Here is a 19,177-nt window from a genome sequence, read left to right on the forward strand (position 1 = left end):
CTTAGGTCGAGGGGGGGTTTATTATAAAAACTCAGAAGAACTGCAGGGAACTCAAGAACATGAAGTGGTAAGTGGACTGAAATAAGGAATCAGAAAGCTGTCAGCACAGAGACAGCCACTAACTCCCTCTCTTTCTCTCTGGCCTTCAAGGTCTATTGTCTCCTGTTCTCTCTGCTTCTCTTAGACATCAGCTCATTCTGCTTTACACTGCATTGCTGCCCCCAAATGGAAGCCCCAAATGGCAACTTTGGCTCTGAAATTTACATGACCTTATAAGTTCAACGCTTTTATCTAAATGAGTTAGTCTCAATTAAAAATAGAATTACCATATGATCCAGCAACCCCCTCTGGGTCTACATCCAAAGGAACTGAAATCTATCTCAAAGAGACATTTCACTCCCATGTTCATTGCAGCATCATTCACAGTAGCTAGGATATGGAAACAACCTAAGTTTCTGTCGATGGACAGATAGATAAAGAAAATGTGACACACACACACACACACACACACACACACACACACACACACACTAGAATATTATTCAGCTTTAACAAAGAAGGAAATCCTGCCATTTGTGACAACATGGATGAACCTGTAGGGCAGTGGTTCTCAACCTTTCTAATGCCGCGACCCTTTAATACAGTTCCTCATGTTGTGGTGACCCCCAACCATTAAATTATTTTCGTTGCTACTTCATAACTGCAATTTTGCTACTGTTAATGAATCGTAATGTGAATATCTGTGTTTTCCGATATCTGTCGCGACCCACAGGTTGAGAACCGCTAGCAGGGTCGCCTAAGACCATCGGAAAACACAGATATTTACACAACATGAGGAATTGTATTAAAGGGTCGCGGCATTAGAAAGGTTGAGAACCACTGCTGTAGGGGATTATACTAAGTGAAATAAACCAGACACAGGAAGATAATTATCTCACCTACAAGTGGAATCTAAAAAAAATCAAATTCATAGTAACATAGAATGGTGATTACCAGGGGCTTAGGGGAAAATGGGGAGAAACTGGTTAAAGAATACAAACTTTCAGTTATAAGTTGAATAAGGTCTGGAGACCTAACGTACAACATGGTGACTATCTATATATATAAAAGCCTAAGCAACCAAACAACCGAATGACCAGAACAAGCGGAAAGACCATAATGACCGGACTATGATGCACACTGACCACCAGGGGGAAGACACTCAATGCAGGAGCTGCCCCCTGGTGGTCAGTGCGCTCCCACAGCGGGAGCGCCCCTCAGCTGACCAACCCGTCCTGGTGGGGCCACCCCAGCTGCAGCCACTCACTCCCTCAGTAGTCTTGCAGGTCCAATCTTCAGAGAACGGGCCAGACACCAACAGACCAGCGCCGCCAGCCTCCTGGAAGTCGGCCTCAGGCACCACAGCCGCTTCCCCTCCCTAGACGCTCTACAAGGAAGAAACAATATAAAAGCAGCTGCCAGGTGGGTCCTGACAACCTGCGAGAATGTCAGCAGGATGGATCCGAATCCCGGGCTGGCAAGAACATCCCACCACCTCCCCAGGGGGCCGATCGCGTTCCGGCCCCCCCCCCCACCACCACCCTGGGGACCCCACCCATGCACAAATTTGTGCACCAGGCCTCTAGTAGTTAATAATAATGTATTGTGTTCTTGAATTTGCTAAGAGAGTAGATTTTAAGTGTTGTCCCCACAACACACAAGAAAATGGTAACTATGTGATACGGCTATGTTAGTTAGTTGATTATTGTAATCATTTCACAATGTATAGGTCTATCCAAACATAACATTGTACACCTTAAATATATATAATTTTTTAAAATATATTTTATTGATTTTTTACAGAGAGGAAGAGAGAGGGATAGAGAGTTAGAAACATCGATGAGAGAGAAACATCGATCAGCTGCCTCTTGCACACTCCCTACTGGGGATGTGTCCGCAACCAAGGTACATGCCCTTGACCGGAATCAAACCTGGGACCCTTGAGTCCGCAGGCCGACGCTCTATCCACTGAGCCAAACCGGTTTTGGCTAATTTTTATTTTTTAATCATACTTCAATAAAGATCGGGGGGGGGGGGGGGGAATAAGACCTAGTCTCTCAATGTTCTGATCTAAATTCTTAGGAGGCAGATTGACTCAGCTTAAGTCAGAATAGAGCCAGGTCCAATAAGCTGTGGGCGCTAATTTAGAAGAGTTCATGTACTACCCTCTTAGCACTCCCTAACAAATTAGCAAATTTTATAAAAGGGAAGGGCAAGGAGTGGAAGGAAATGACTGATGGAGGAAATGACTGGTATTTGTGTGTGTGTGTGTGTGTGTGTGTGTGTGTGTGTGTGTGTGTGTTTAAAATTCCATTCCATTAACTTGGCCTGGCCGGTGTTGCTCAGTGGTTGGGCATCAGCCTAAGAACCAGGAGGTCATGGTTGGTTCCCGGTCAGGCCATATGCCCTGGTTGTAGGCTTGATTCCCAGTGTGGGGTGTGCAGGAGGCAGCCAATCAATGATTCTCTCTAATCTTGTTTCTATCTCTCCCTCCCTCTCAGAAATCAATAAAAATGTTTTTAAAAATATAAAATAAAATTCCATTAACTTTCCACTGGTGTGACTGCCAACAGCCCCACTGGAAACCTCCACAATACCTAGGGCCTCCATTTCACCTCCATTTTAATGACCCACCTGGATATGCAGGCCCTTTCCACTGAAGGTTACCCACATGTACACCATGCTGTTTCATGCTTCCACAGCTTAGGTTTGACACATGGTTTCCTCTGCCTTGTCCTCCTTGGGAACATCTATTCCTCTCTTAAAGCCAGGTGGGTTTCATCTTTTCTGTGGTTCTATGTCCCTCTTCACCCTACCCCCTCCAAAATAAGTTACACCTTTTTAACTATAGAACTTCTTTAATTTTCACACATATTACTTCTTTTTTTATTTTTTTTTATTTTATTGATTTTATACAGAGAGGAAGAGAGAGGGACAGAGAGTTAGAAACATCGATGAGAGAGAAACATCGATCAGCTGCCTCCTGCACACCCCCTACTGGGGATGTGCCCACAACCAAGGTACATGCCCTTGACCGGAATCGAACCTGGGACCCTCGAGTCCGCAGGCAGACGCTCTATCCACTGAGCCAAACCGGTCTCGGCCACACATATTACTTCTGTAATCGCATATATCATATTGCATTGTGTTCATAGATTCTTGTAGGGAGGAATGTCACCCAATTTATCTTTATACCTTTAAGATATGAAAAACAAAGCGGGTGATCAACAATAGCGTTCCAGCACCTTGAACAAGCATGACTTCAGACTAACTTAAAACAACTTAATTTTTATTTTCCACTGTAAGTACCCTTTCTAGGGGGGTTTTCTTCTCCCAACCCTGAATGAAAATTTGGGCAGTCCCGCCCTAACTGGTTTGGCTCAGTGGATAGAGCATCAGCCTGAGGACTGAAAGGTCCCAGGTTTGATTCTGGTCAAGGGCATGTACCTTGGTTGCAGGCACATCCCCAATAGAGGATGCTCTATCCACTGATCCAAATCAGCCAGGGCAGCACTCCTATTTTAACATACTTTTATAACAGCTTAACTAAAGTGTCACCACATGGGATTTTTCTATTTCTAACTTTCAATTGCTTCCCTCCTCATCCCGAGTCTCCTATCCTTCTACCTGACTCCATTCCTCATTTCTGCATGATCTAATATTCACCCACTTCATAACTTCTAATTATTGACCCCCGCACAGTCTCTGAATCCCTTGCCTCCTTACCAAGGAGACAATGTTTCGCCATTTAACCAATTCTCTTAATCAGGGGTCCTCAAACTTTTTAAACAGGGGGCCAGTTCACTGTCCCTCAAACCGCTGAAGGGCCGGACTATAGATTTTTAAAAAACTATGAACAAATTCCTATGCATACTGCACATATCTTATTTTGAAGTAAAAAAACAAAACGGCAAAAACACCCGCATGGGGCCCGCGGGCCGTAGTTTGAGGACGCCTGCATAAACAAACTAATGTGCTTCTCAAGAAGAGGGGTCCAAGTAAAGAAAGGTTACCCTATGCGGCAGATTTCCTGGCCATTACTGCCCCATATGGGTCTTGATATCCAATGACTGAAGGAGTAGGTGGTTTCAACTACTGAATCACTTATATTCCTAGAAACCAGAGTTGTTCTTCCAGAAAGTACCTTGTCCTTACAAGCTCAAATTCCATGCCATCCCTCTTATTCCAAATGATTCCCAATTCATTAAAAGGCTACAAAAACAGACTTGAACCTCACCTTTCTCATGTTAGTACCAACACCACCACTTGGGTGGTTAGGGCAGCTACACCAACCTGATAGGCTATGAGAAGGGGCTTCATCATCAATGGCCTGCTGCGCGTGCTTTCCCACAGGCACGGACCCACTGGAGAAGAACATCCACATGCGTGCACTTCAGCGATGCCTTGATGCTCCTCCCCAAACAACGGAGCAGAGCGGGCTGCAAAAGTTCACTCCACCCCTCCACTGCCTTTAGGCCTGCTGATAGCCCAAGATTCACCAAGTGGCAGAGCAATGAAGACATCATTATCTGTGTCGCCTGTGCTAGGTCAAAGGACCAGCTTAGGAGGCTCAAATTCCCCAATTTTACAACAAATCCTATATATTCCTGGGACCAGTATTAATGACTTCACCACTGACCTTTCCAAAATTAGGATGCTCACCACATTCTTACCATAGTGGTCTGTTTTCTGAACATACTAGTAGCTTACTATGCCCTATTCGTCTGCCCATCTCAAACTCTAGCCTTTATTTCTCCAGACTTTTTCAAATACATAGCTATCCAGATCAGGTGGTCTTACACCACAGGTCTAATTTCTTTCCTCCTTCTTCTGGAGGGAACTCTTAAAGCAGTGGTTTCTTAGTAGCAAAATGAAGAGCTTTAAGACATACTGATAAAAAACCAACCAAACAACAAACAAACAAAAGCCCATACTGATCTCTGGAATCCACTCCCAGAAATTCTTTTTTAATTGGTTTAGGGTGAAGCCTGGGCATTAGGGTTTTTAAAAGCTCTCCAGGTGATTCTAATATGCTGGCAAGGTCTAGGATTTACCTTAACCTTTTGCACTCGCTTGCTTTTTTCTCGATTCCTTTATTCTACTCGGGATTTAATGCTAACCGTGTCGAGTCACACTCGACATCCGAATGCAAAAGGTTAAGGCTCTCTAAATACAGGTGGACTCAAACTCCAGGTCTGATTCCCAATTCCACACACTTACTGTGACACCATACTGAGATGCCATGCCTCTTATAGCTGGATAATCCCACTCCCTAGAACAAGAAACCGAAGTTAGCTTCAACCCCGAAATCCTATCCTATTGTATCCATGGATTTTTTCCTGCAACATTTTCCCATGAACTCCACACAGACAGAACAGCTGCTAAGCTATACCGTAGGCTGCCAAAGTGAAATGAAGTGCTCCAAGGAGAAGGTCTTGATAAGGGACTACCATGTCTGGGTCTTTACTGATGGATGTCCATGCTATACCTGCTACCTTAAGTCCTGAGGCTATAATGCTTACCTACAAGTCATTTCTTTGCTGGTCTAGTAAAATGATATACTCCATCAGCATCCTCTGCCTTGTTCTCCAGACGGTACACAAAGAATCAAAATATACTGGCTAAACTGCCTAATACTGCTGCCAATATCAATATGGATTAATAGCTAGTGACCTGGGAAGCTAGAGGCTAGAAGTACATACTTTTGTAATGTGCCAGTAATACATCTAAGTAACTTCGTAGCCAAATTCCAACAATTTAACTCCCTATAATGCACATTTCATTCTGGCTGAGGTATGGGGTTTGTGGAAGGTGGTAGGGCCCAAGAGCCTCCGTGAGAGAGAACGCTCCAGGTGTTGGGTTGTACCTTTACGATGTTGCAGGACAAAATCCAGTGCTTGTGCAGGTGTCGCATGTTCCTGGGAGAGAAAGAGGTCAGATTAGTCAGTTCTCCCAAAATAGTTCCCAAGTTCCTGACTCCTGTTACCCTAACTCTTCTTCCTAATCTCAACCACAGAGCTTGCCCAGGACTATGGCTTCTAGAATCCTCCTTGCTTCACTCACTTAGGATTTCTCAATTTTCATTTTACCCATCATGGACTAAATGTGTCATAGATTTACACTGTTTTAAGAAAACCTCCTCTATGGCCAACAGTTTTATCTTTCTAGTCTCACCTCTTCGTTGTGCTGTATAGTTACTGCCTTAATTTACCTCTGAATTTTTCGCATCTCCTTCCCCCTGCATTACATTAGTTCACACTGACATCCTTTCTTGTTCTCCAGAAAGAAAAAGAAAATATATATATATATATGTTGGTCCCTCAAATGTATTCCTTTGTCGCTTCCAGCACTCATACAACTCATCCCCCTTATTTTACAACCCTCTGATCGGCTCTGCCACTCCCACTCCTTCCCTGCCGGTTCGGCGGTAACTTCCCGCTCTCCCACCGCGTTCACGGCCACACAAAAACGCGGGAAGCAGGGACGACCCTACAGGCATGTAGGGTTGTGGCTGCAAAATCTCGGAGAATGTCGTGTGGTGTGCTTGCAGCCATCGGAGCTACGTGACCCACCTTTCTCGAGGGCCAAATTTGGTTGGCCATAACCAAGCAGAAAGTTTTGAATTTTTTTGGCGCCAAAGTGATTAGTCCAGCGCAGGCGCAAACGTACACTTAGGTGGGGAGGCGGGGGGGGGGGGGGGGGGGGAACGCGCTGTTCGCGCTGGCAGATCTCGCGTGGTTTGGGGAAGCCGGAGAGTAGAAATGTTTTTGGGTGGCGTTGTGAGGCTCTTTTTTTTTTTTTAATGGAGCCGGGATGGATTAGTGCTGCAGTCAAGTAAAAAAAAAAAAAAAAAAAGACCTAGAGTCGGCGGCGAGAACAAATGAGGGTTGTGTAACTAGCGGCAGTTCTCTGGGGCCGAGGACTTTTCTCCGAGGCCCCCCGGGCCGCACAAGTTCTTCAGAGACAAAAGCTAGGATTATGGAAAAAAAAAACAAAAACAAAAAAACAACAACAAGCCAACCAGGCTACCACCTCAGGGCGCAGTGTTTTGTTCCTGCACTTTTCGCTAGACGAAAAGTCCCGTTGGCTACCAACCAACCCGTGGAACCGGCTGCTGCCGTTGCGCCTGCGCAGGAGTTTGTTTACGAAGCCGGCCTCCGGCTCGGTCCCGCTCTCCGGGCCCTGGGCGTTCACTGTTTTGATGTGTAACTCGTGATGAGAATTACGTGTTCAGCCAGGAGCACGGCTTGGAGGTTAGGAACAGGACAATTTCTGTGTAAAATCTGAAGCCAATGAAAATACGAACGGTAACGAAAGCTCGGGACTCTCAGAAATCGTTGCCCCGTCAGACCTGTCGTGCAAGATGTTTATCATGAATTTAACGAAGAGGACAGCACCACCCTCACCGTCACGCCGAAGTGATAAGCGGCAAAGTAAGCCCAGAAGCCGAGGCAGTATGCAGGGGCCTTCTTAAAACTTAGACGCTGTGATGGAAAGATGCAAAGACGCCTCAACCTGAGGCCAACCTCGAGCAATATCTGCCTGATTTAAAGACTGACTCTTGAAGGCAGGTCAAAAAGGCAGCCATGCAAATTTTGAAACTAAAAAGAGGTGACTCTAGAAGCAATCGCCAGAAAAAGCACAAACCAAGAAGCAAATTTTAAAAAAATGGTTTTAAGTTCCCTTCAAAGACAGTTTCAGATGGCTTAGAAGGCTGTGATACAAAACAAGAAGATAGGATGAAACTACCAGTATGTGTTACACATATGACTGGATGCACTAATAAGAAAGGCAGGCAAGCTGGTTTTTAAAAAATACCTTTATGGAAAAGTTTCTAATGGTGCATTTTAATGTTCTCAAAAAGAACCTTAAGGAGGTTCAGCTAAACCTGGATCTTTATCTTAGAGTTAGGTGAAAGTATAGGTGTTCACGGTTTGGCAATTTTATCGGATTCTATTTGTCAGGTTTTAAATGATGCATTTGAAGACTTGAATTTGCACCAGAAGGTGAGATGTTTAGGGAGCATGACGTTAAGTAGAGAAAATGTATAGTCCTGTGAGGTGGGGCCAAATTTCTTAGGCTCTGCACGCTTTCAGCATCATTCACAGTGCACAGTGAGCTTTCATCTAAAAAAAAATACAGCCTCTGGATTTTTCGTACTATATTCAATAAGAGTAAAATTTAGTAAATCTAGCAATTTGGATACTTACCTTTTAAGGCAAATTTGTACCAAAGTCAGAAGTGACTTTCCTTGCTTCATTTTCTGGAGGTACATTCATTTGGTTGAGGTAAGGTGGTAACCAGTTTTCTAAGCCAAGGTTGAATTGACATTTTCGTCATGACTAGCCTTCTGGTCCATACATATTAAGCGAAATTAAGGTGAATTGACTCCTTGTTCACACTGATGATTAAGACTCACTTATAAAAAATGGCTCACTTTGTCAAGGCAATCAACAACTGAATACTTTTTTAACCCTCACCAGAGGACATACTGATTTTAGAAAGGGGAAGGGAAGGGAGGGTGTGGAGAGAGAAACATCAGCATCCTGACGGGATTGAACGGAAAACCTAAGTGTGTGACCTGACCAGGAACCGAACCCACAACCTTTCAGTGTATGGGAGGACTGGGCAATGCCACAACCAACTGAGCCACACTGGCCAGAGCAACAGCTGAGTACTTTTAATGCATATGATGAGATGGCTCAATAAAAAATTAAGTAGGGGGATTGAATGATGAGTTGATAAAGAATTGTGAATCCCTTGAGAGGATTGTGATGAAAATGATAATGTAAGACTGGTAAATAGTCAAATAAAACTTCATCTCTGTTCACTGAAGAAAAAAAAAGCAATTGTTTGATGAGTAAAAGAAACACTACTGGGTTGGTTTCCCATTGTTTGTCATATCACTCAGGAAATAATAGTTAGAAAAATGTCCACAATCAGTAGCTGGAAAAACTATCCATACCATTTCTTTAGCAGTGTTCTGGGCACGCTCTCTCATGATTATCCTGACGTTGTAAAGCAATGAAAAACTGCTGCCATTTGTATCAACATATTTATGTCAGTCTGGGTTCTTGAATTATTCTGACCCCAAGACAAATAACAATCTGATATGTATTACCAACTACCTAAAAGTGGTTGAATCAACACAATATAATATTACTAAGTAAATAATAGAAACCTTTTTTCATGACAGATAACTTTATTTCTAATAGATAATAGATCATTTTAATTTTAAAAAGTGTTAAACACATATATTAAGGCCAAATTGCTGCTTCTAGCTCTGCACTCTTTTAAGTGTTGGAAGTAACTCCAGCACTCTTGTTATGCCTTAAGAAGGAATGTTTCAATCAGATAGAAGGGAATCCTCAACAAGGGGGTGGGGTGAGGGTAAGAGAAAAAAAAGCGTAAACTCTGGTTGTGAATGTTAAGCAATACCCACTGAGGGCATCTCTGCTGAAGCACTTTTCCTTGTGCTAATTCTGCCCCATCCCCACCCCTCCTCCCATCCCCACCTTTGTGTGGCTGGCTTTTCATTACAATTATATCTCTGACTAGAGGCCCAGTGCACAAAATTCGTGCCCGGGGGGTGTAGGAGGGGGTGGCGGGGGAAGGTTCCCCTCAGCCCAGCCTGCATCCTCTCCAATCCGGGACCCCTCAAGGGATGTCCAACTGCCATTTAGGGATTGGGCCTAAACCGGCTGTCGGACATTCCTCTCACAATCCTGGACCACTGGCTCCTAATGGCTCACCTGCCTGCCGGCCAGGTCACCCCCAAATGCCCCCTCCCTGCCGGCCTGGTCACCCATTATTGCCCCCCATGCTGGCCTTGTCACCCCCAACTGCCCCCCTCTGCTGACCTGGTCAGCCCCAATTGCCCCCCCCCCCCCCGCCAGCCTGGTCGCCCCTCATGGCCCCCCCCCCACCGGCCTGGTCACCCCACGCAGCCTGCTTGTTCAGTTGTTTGGTCATCCCTCACTAACCCCCCTGCCGGCCTGGTTGTAGGCAGCCATTTTGTGAGAGAGTGAGGGTTAATTTGCATATTACCTCTTTATTATATAGGATAAGGAAAGGTGCCTTTTTTCTCTGCCATCCTCAGTGTATTGACGAGTCTTCTGTCATAGTCACAAGATGGCTGCCAAAGCTCCAAACATTATGTTCTCATATGAAATGTTCCAAACAAAAAGGAAGAAGAGCTATAGGTGAAGAAAAAGAAAGCTTTTTCTTTGTGGCCTCTCTTTATCATTCCATATGATATAACAGACTTCCCTTTACATCTCATTGTTCACACTATGTTGCTTGGCTACCCACAACTTTGAGGAAGGCTAGAAAAGTATGTATAGGGAAAACAGATACATTCTTTAATATGGTGCACTAAGAATAGCAGGGATATGGGAAATACTGTATAGGGTTAGGAGCAGATAATTTGAAACCTATGCAACTTTGTTACTTGAGGACCATAAAAGTTACTATGCTAATTTAAAAAAAACAAAACAAAACACTACATAGTTAAATCTCCAAAGTCATTTTTACTCAACAACATCCTTTAGAGAGCCATACTGTCTAATATGTTAGCCACTAGCTGTGTGTGGCTATTAAGCATTTAAATGTGCTAATCCAAATAGAGCTGTGCTGTAGGTATAAAACATACACTGGATTTCAAAGAGTTAGTGTGGCACTGCTGGGTGGCTCAGTTGGTTGGAGTGTTACTTTGTACACCAAAAAGATTGCGGGTTCAATTCCTGTCAGGGCACATACCTCGGTTAAGGGGATTGTGGCGCATAGGGAGGCAACTGATCAATGGTTCTCTCTCTCCCTTCCTTGCTCTCTAAAAGTCAATTTAAAAACTAAAAGTCAATTTAAAAACAACATACCCTCCAGTGAGGATTAAAAAGAAAAGACTTAGTATGAAAAAGTAATGTAAAATATATATCATTAATAGTTTTTGTATTAATTACATCATTTCACCTGTTTCTTTTTTATTTTTTTAATGTGGCTACTAAAACACTTTAATTGGATATGGGTTTTATTTAATCCTGGAATATGTGCTTCCTCCTTGGACATATAGATCCTTGATAGCTTCTAATTAAAAGCAGTTTCATAAAAATTGAAAATCTGGCCCAGAATTTAGCCTTCTTTATCAGTTTCCTCCACCACACACAGGAAAATTATTTCACACCTTCATTTACATTGCAGCTTTACCATATAAGAAAAACTTAAAGGTTCTTGAAGCCACTAAACAAGACTTTATTTGCATTAAAGGAAAGCACTCCTAAAGAATTTTTTTTTCCCCTCAAGGTCTTTATGTGCTAAACTAGAGGCCCGGTGCATGAAATTCGTGCACGGGGGTGTGTGTCCCTCAGCCCAGCCTGCATCCTCTCCAATCTGGGACCCCGCGAGGGATATCCGATTGCCTGTTTAGGCCCGATCCCGGTAGGATTGGGCCTAAACGGGCTGTCAGACATCCCTCTCACATTCCAGGACTGCTGGCTCGCAACTGCTTGCCTGCCTGCCTTCCTGATTGCCCCTAACCACTTCTGCCTGCCAGCCTGATCACCCCCTAACCACTCCACTGCCAGCCTGATTGATGCCTAACTGCTCCCCTGCCAGCTTGTCACCCCTAACTGCCCTCCCCTGCAGGCCTTGTCCCCCCCAACTGCCCTCCCCTGCAGGCCTGGGTCCCCCGCAACTGCCCTTCCCTGCAGGCTTGATTGCCCCCAACTGCCCTCCCTTGCAGGCCTGGTCCCTCCCAACTGCCCGCCCCTGCTGGCCATCTTGTGGCAGCCATCTTGTGTCCACATGGGGGCAGGATCTTTGGCCACATAGGGGCAGCCATCTTGTGTGTTGGAGTGATGGTCAATTTGCATATTACTCTTTTATTAGGATGGAGGCCTGGTGCATGGGTGGGGGCCAGCTGGTTTGCCCTGAAGAGTGTCCTGGATCAGGGTGGGGGTTCCCTTGGGGCATGGGGCAGCCTGGGTGAGGGGCCTGTGGTGGTTTGCAGGCCGGCCACGCCCCCCAGTAACCCAGCCGGAGGCCCTGGAATCTGGGATTTATTTATCTTCTATAATTGAAACTTTTTAGCCTTGAGCGGAGCCAAGCCTTCTGCTTGCTCCGTGGCCGCAGCCATTTTTGTTGGGATTTATTTATCTTCTATAATTGAAACTTTGTAGCCTTGAGTGGAGGCCTGGGCTGGCCAGAGTGTGTGGAAAGTGTGGCTTCCTCCATCGCCGGGGGCAACCCAATCCTCCTGTTTGCAGCCATCTTGGGTTAATTTGCATACTTGCTCCTTATTGGCTGGTGGGCATGGTTTGTGAGTGTAGTAAGTGATGGTTAATTTGCATATTACTCTTTTATTAGATAGGATTTTTCTATTTAATTGTGAGAAGGTTTGCCCCTGATTGCTCAAAATGTAAGTGTGCTGGGAAAAATAATGAGCAAATGTAATTTCTTAATTATTTTGACATATTTCTCCATTTCCCAATTACATATGAACTAATAATGACATTATCTGGCATACAAAGCTTTTTATTGTGAGAGATAGGACTGCCAGTAGGCAAAAGGAAGAGAGAATTCCAATACTATATTTTTAAAGGGTTTGCATATGATTTATGGGCTATGTTGGACACAGTCAGTGAATAATAACAGGGAAAAAGATGCTTCTTCTAGTCACCACATTAACATTTAGTAATGTTTCATTGGATTAACTCAATCCCAGTTAAAATCTATTGAGCTCTTAAGACTACAGCTGCCTCTGGAACCTGCATAGTACTTTGCAGTCAAAAGCACTCTCTGTAGTCATGCCTTCTCTGATCTCTAGAACCTGCATAGCACTTTGATTATATTATCTTTTTATAGCACATATATTTGGCCTTGTATTAAAGTTATTGTCTCTGTTTAATTTGTATAAGTAGAATAAAGGTCCCTGCCCCATTGAAGACAGTGAGTGCATTTTATTCATTTTTCAAAATTCTTCTGGTGACTGGCCTTATTGTTCATACAAATTTGGCACACTTAAGTATTTGCCATATTTAATTGTGCTGAATCTATCCTAAAATGACTTAAGGTAAAAGTTGGTATTTGATTCAAATCTCTAGTGTAGGAGTGGGGAACCTTTTTCTGCCTAGGGTGATTTGAGCATAACATCATTCTCCGGCCATACAAAATTATCAACTTAAAAATTCCCCTGCCATATTTGGTCAGACATTTATTTTAACATACTTGATTGATTTTTTACAGAGAGGAAGGGAGAGGGATAGAGAGTCAGAAACATTGATGAGAGAGAAACATCGATCAGCTGCCTCCTGCAGGCTCCCTACTGGGGATGTGCCCGCAACCAAGGTACCGGAATTGAACCTGGGAACCTTCAGTCCGCAGGCCGACATTGTATCCACTGAGCCAAACCGGTTAGGGTTGGTCAGACATTTAATTAACTCACCCCTAATGCCTTGGCAGGACCAGACCAAATGATTTCCAGGGCCTTATGGTCCATGGGCTGGACGTTTCCCACCCCTGCTGTAGTGCTTATAAAATGTATAACAGAACCCTCTGTGCAGAATAGTATTAGAAAATCTGTCTAAACATGTTAGAGTGTGTACTGGTGGGGTTTTTTATTATTATTTTAAGTGACTATGACTAAATCCACAGTAAATACAGACCTATAATAAACCTGGATCCATATAATGATGACTCATGTTTTAAAAGACTCGTTTTCTGTGTCTCCCTCTTCTCCCTCCTTGCTCAGAGCCTTTCCCCTTTCCTCCTATGTTTTAAACGCCTTATGTTTTCTTTACTTCCCTGTTTTGATAATTGCTGAAAAGAAGAGATCAGTAAGGGATGCCTAACTTTTAAAACATCATAATCACATTTAAAATCCTGGGAAGCCAGCATTCATGTTTAGTAATGTCGTGATGAGCTTAGTGATTATTAACCCTGTCTATCTAATTATATCATTCTTTGTCCCAATAATCAAGGCACTCAAGAATGATAATTTAATTCTGTTCTGTTTTTTTCTCTTGGGTGTATAGTATACTGATACAAATCTCATGTTGACTGATAAACTGGACTTTGATGGAAGAACTCTGTTAGTATGGTAGAAGCAAAAGAGAATCTACAATTTAGGCAATCAGTATACAGTTTTCCTAAATTTTCTATTATTTATTTCCATTCTGATATCATGTTTCTGTGCTTTTCTCACTGAATTTGGAGACGGAGGCCCTCAAATACTTGTTTGTATGTATTTGACTCCAGCACCAACACAATTCCTGACACATTGTAGGGCATCAACAGATGCACGAGGGAGTGAAAGGCAGATTTGATCGAACAATTACACATTGCATGTGATCTTGGTTGGGGTTAAATATGTGCTTATATTGGTTATAAAGAGTATCTGTTACCTAATTTGAACCATTCTCTGATTGAGTGGTGGTTGAGGAAGATCTTTGGTTGTAAGAAACAGTCTCATTAGTTACCTCAAGTAAGGTGTGAAATGTGTGCATGTTTGTGTTCAGATGTGTGACAGGAATCTTAGCCATACTGTCAAGTCCTCAGAACATGGGAAACCAAACTACTGGGCCTTGAGAGGGTCTCATGTAAATAGGAATCACAAGTTCATTTGGCATGTTGGGAGTTCTAGACACCTTTGCCATGGAAGTCCATGGCCCATCATTCCAGCACATAGTGACTCTGCTGGTCCCTACATGTCCTTTCTCGGCATCTGTCTATTCTCTTTTCACTATGACCCTCTGGTTCTTACTATACTTCCCAGTTTTAATTCTTTTTTTTTAAACACCTAAAACTAATCTTTTTTTATTGTTGAAAGTATTACATATAGTAGTACATATATCTCCTTTTTCCCCCCATTGACTCTCCCCCAGCCTCCCCTACCCCCTGTCACATGCCCTCATCGCCCCCCCCCCCCCCCCAGTGTCTTGTGTCCATTGGTGTGCTTATATGCATGCATACAAGTCCTTTGGTTGATCTCTTTCTCCACGCTCCCCAACACTCCCCAGCCTTCCCCCTGTAATTTGACAGTCTGTTCGGTGCTTTACTGCCTCTGTATCTATCCTTTTGTTCATCGGGTTATAATGTTCTTTATTTTCCATAAATGAGTGAGATCATGTGGTATTTTTCTTTCATTGCCTGGCTTATTTCACTTAACATAATGCTCTCCAGGTCCATCCATGCTGCTGCAAATGGTAAAAGTTCCTTCTTTATTATAGCAGCATAGTATTCCATTGTGTAGATGTACCTTCGTTTTCTAATCCACCCATCTACTGATGGGCATTTAGGCTATTTCCAAATCTTAGCTATGGTGAATTGTGCTGCTATGTACATAGGGGTGCATATATTCTTTCTGATTGGTGTTTCTAGTTTCTTGATATATATTCCTAGAAGTGGGACCAGTTTTAATTCTTGAGTGAGAATATAAGATTGAATTAGCTAATACCCATCTTCCTTCTTTTGGGCAGAGCTATCTGTACCAGGCCCCTCAGAAATCACAGCTCTTGGTCAAGAGCACATGCCATACATGGTATAGGGGTGGGGCACTTTCTCTTAAAAGGGTCTATAGATTTAGTGGTCCCATGACTGTCATATCTAGGACCCCTGATAGAAAGCAGTGGCGGCTGTCTCATTGATCTTCACTGGAACGTGTGTATTTGCCAAGATCTATTGGTCTCTACCTACTTTGCATTAATTTTGTTTAGAGGATTAAATTTGGCCTCATTGGATGGTACAAAAAAGGTTAAAGAATGTAGATTATTATCTGACGTGAAGGTGAATATGTCAAGAGGCAATATATGTATTTGTGTGTGGAAGGGTATCTTTCTGAAAGAGCTAGGTTTGGCAGAAAAGGACCATCAGGTTTAGGTTGTTATCTTGACTTTGCACCTACTTGTGAGTGACCATAGATAAGTCACCTTTTATCTCTATTTCTACTTCCTCACTTGTTAAGGGTTCTAACACTTTCCTTGACCACACAGACAATTGTTAAAACACTCTGCTGTGAATAATACATGTTAAATTCAGATAATTATGTGAGTAATGTATGAAAATGATCTGAAACGTTTAATAGGTAGAACTGATGCAAATTTAGAGTTTAATTACATTTGGTGGGGATTATAACGCCTGTGTACGCTTTTAGAAACGTAGTTTATAAATATGGTTGCAGTTTGGAATATTTGCAGGATTAGGGCTGACAGCGCAGGCCTTGTGCTGCCCTCCTGTGCTGTTTACACAGCGCAGCAGGACAATTACATTCCTGCGGGGGAAATTCCATCTTCTGTCCTCAGGTGGCCACAGAGGGCCTAATTATTCTGAATGTTTCTGTGTTTCTTTAGTAAAGGAAGAGAAGGAAAACTGCTTTGGAACATTCTAGGTCAGAAGTATAAATCCAAATTAAGGGAAAAGGCAACAAATTGCAAATTGCATTTGACACTGCAGATAATATAATTGGTCCACTGATATCGGAAGATCCTAAGCAGATTAATGAGGTTTGGAGGAGATACCATTATGATAGCATCAGGAAAGGCTTTGTGTCAGAAATACATAGAAATTTAACTGATTGCCCTTTTAATGTGCAAGGATTTATAATGCAGTTTTACACTGTTTATTTGGTAAATAAGACAGTCTGTTATGGCGGGAACAGAAGATGCTGTTCTACAATGATTTTCGAAGCAGAACATTAGCCAGTTGAAATATGAGACTCACGAGCAAAGCTAATTTTGTGCTAATTCTCAGCTCATTCTCCAAGTGATTCCTTTCAAAGAGGTTTGAGGTAAATTTGTTGACATGACAATTTTTAGAAATTTATTTTTGAAATGAGTTTAATAGTTTAAAGTTATTATGTATTTTGCAATTATTAAATTGTATAAATTTATGTTTAATCCAAGTAGGAATTAACTAAATTGTTAAGAAAAGATACTGAAGGAAGCAGCATGAAACCACACAATAAAACAAGAAGAGAAGATAGTCACCTTTGTAGTGTGCTTACTCCTCCATCAGCGAATGCCCAGACCGCACCCTTGGCCTGCTTCCAGACTGGTTTCCTGATATTAGGACCTAGATACTATCTTCTTAGATTGGTTGTTATGTGTGCACATTTTATTCTGTGGGTATACAGCATGCATATGCATGACTCTCTCTTTTAGTTCATCCCAGTCAAGCTTTCATATCCTCCACTCTACCAAAACTATTCTTATCAAGATCACCAATGATCTCCATGGCCAAATCCAATGATTAGTTCACAGTCTTCATCTTACTTAACTCTGTCAGCAGCATTTGAACCATGTGATCTCTCTCTCTTCCTTGAAACAATTTATTTTACTTGGTTTTTGAGTCACCTCTCTCTTGGCTCTTCACTCCATTCGTGGCTCCTTTCCAGTCTCCTTTGCCTGAATACTTCCCATCCTCTTGATGGGAAGTAGTAGTACCCCAAGGCTTACTGCTCAGGGCTCTTCATTTCTGTCTCACTCCCTCAGAGATCTTATCCAGTCCTATCCTATATAATAAAAGCCTAATAGGCTAAGTGTCTGGTCGACCGGTCAGCCATTCAACCAATCAAAGTGTAAAATGGTAATGATATGCTAAGGCTGCTCAGCCACTTGCTATGACATGCACTGACCACCAGGGGGCAGATGCTCCGACCGGAAGGTTAGCTTGCTGCTGCGGTCCGGCCGATTGGGAGTGAGTGAGACAGGCTGGACATGCCCTGGAGCCCTCCTGTGGTCCCTCCCCATGGCCAACCTCTGCATCCCTCCCTGGCCCCGATCATGCACCAGTGGGGTCCCTTGGCCTGGCCTGTGCCCTCTCACGTATATCAGAGAACCGGTTTTGGCTCGATCACAAGCCAGGCCGAGGGACCCCACTGGTGCATGAATTCGTGCACTGGACCTCTAGCCTATATAATAAAAGTCTAAGCAACCGTTACAGCGGAATGACCAGAACGACTGGTCGCTATGATGCGCACTGACCATCAGGGGGCAGATGCTCAATGCAGGCGCTGCCCCCTGGTGGTCAGTGCGCCGCTCAGCCAGAAGCCAGGCTCACAGCTGGCGAGCACAGCTGGCATGGCGGGAGCCTCTCCCGACTCAGGGATGAGCACGAGCGGCCCCCGGCCCCGATTCGGGCTCCTCCCTGGCCACCTGCTGCTTGGCACACTGCTACATTCCCCGAGGGGTCCTGGACTGAGAGAGGGCGCAGGCTGGGCTGAAAGACACCCCTCCCCCAGTGCACAAATTTCGTGCACCGGACCTCTGGTGTCTTTAATATCATCTAACTGCTGAAAATTTCCAAATTTGTATCTCCAACACACAAACCTCTCTCTCCCAAATTCCAGACTCATCTGTACAACTGTTTACTCAACATCTCCATTTCTATGTCCATGGATATCTCAAACTTAACACATTCAAAGCAAATTTTGTTCATCCCTCAGTCATCCCTATTTTAGTAAACAGCCATACCTTTCTTCAGTTGCTTAGGCCAAAAAGCCTTGGAGTCATTATAGACTCCTCTCTCTCACACACACACTCCATTTCCAATCCTTCAGCCAACCCTGTTGGCTGTATCTTTAAGAACACATCTATTAACTCTACCCTTCTTTCCACCTAAACTGCTACCACCCTAGTCTGAGCCAGCATGGCCTCTTTTTGGATTACTTCAATGGTGTACTAACTGGTCTCCCTACTTCTTTCTTGCCTCTTTGAATTACTTTCCATTCAGCAGTCAAAGTGATTAAAGTTAGCAAAAGTCAGATAAAAACTCTGCTCAAAGATGACTTACCTTACCCAGCCGGTGTGCCTCAGTGGTTGAGTGTTGACATATGAACCAGGAGGTCAAGGTTTAATTCCCAGTCAGGGCACATGCCCAGATTGCAGGCTTGATCCCCAGTAGGGGGCATGCAGGAGGCAGCTGATCTATCTCTCTCTCCCTCTCCCTTCCTGTCTGAAATCAATAAAAATATATAACTTAAAAAGGACTTGCCTTGATCAGAATAAAATTCAAAGTCTGTACTATGGCTTATAACATTTACATCATTTGGGCCCCTACTTCTTCTCTGATTTCATCTCCTAACTCTTCGTCCCTATTTATTCTATTTTTGGAACACAGAAAATTACATGGTCCATACCCTAATTTCATT

At 43.4% G+C, this 19,177-nt stretch overlaps 1 protein-coding gene across 3 annotated transcripts in view; it reads right to left on the reverse strand.

The window, feature by feature from the left end:
- The window catches only part of GPR19 (G protein-coupled receptor 19), a 30,551-nt gene extending 23,954 nt beyond the window's left edge, over positions 1-6,597 (reverse strand). For 2 of the 3 annotated variants that reach the window (XM_079774291.1, XM_079774289.1), the window contains exon 1: positions 5,906-6,597. The gene's annotated coding sequence lies outside the window, so the exon portion shown is untranslated. Of the gene's footprint in view, positions 1-1,306; positions 1,392-5,905 lie in introns of those variants that run through there. The other variant, XM_079774290.1, reaches the window with a different exon arrangement.
- Between the last annotated feature and the right edge of the window lie 12,580 nt (positions 6,598-19,177).

This window comes from Cnephaeus nilssonii, assembly GCF_951640355.1.
Source record: "Cnephaeus nilssonii genome assembly, chromosome: 6".
Classification (NCBI taxonomy): Eukaryota; Metazoa; Chordata; class Mammalia; order Chiroptera; family Vespertilionidae; genus Cnephaeus; species Cnephaeus nilssonii.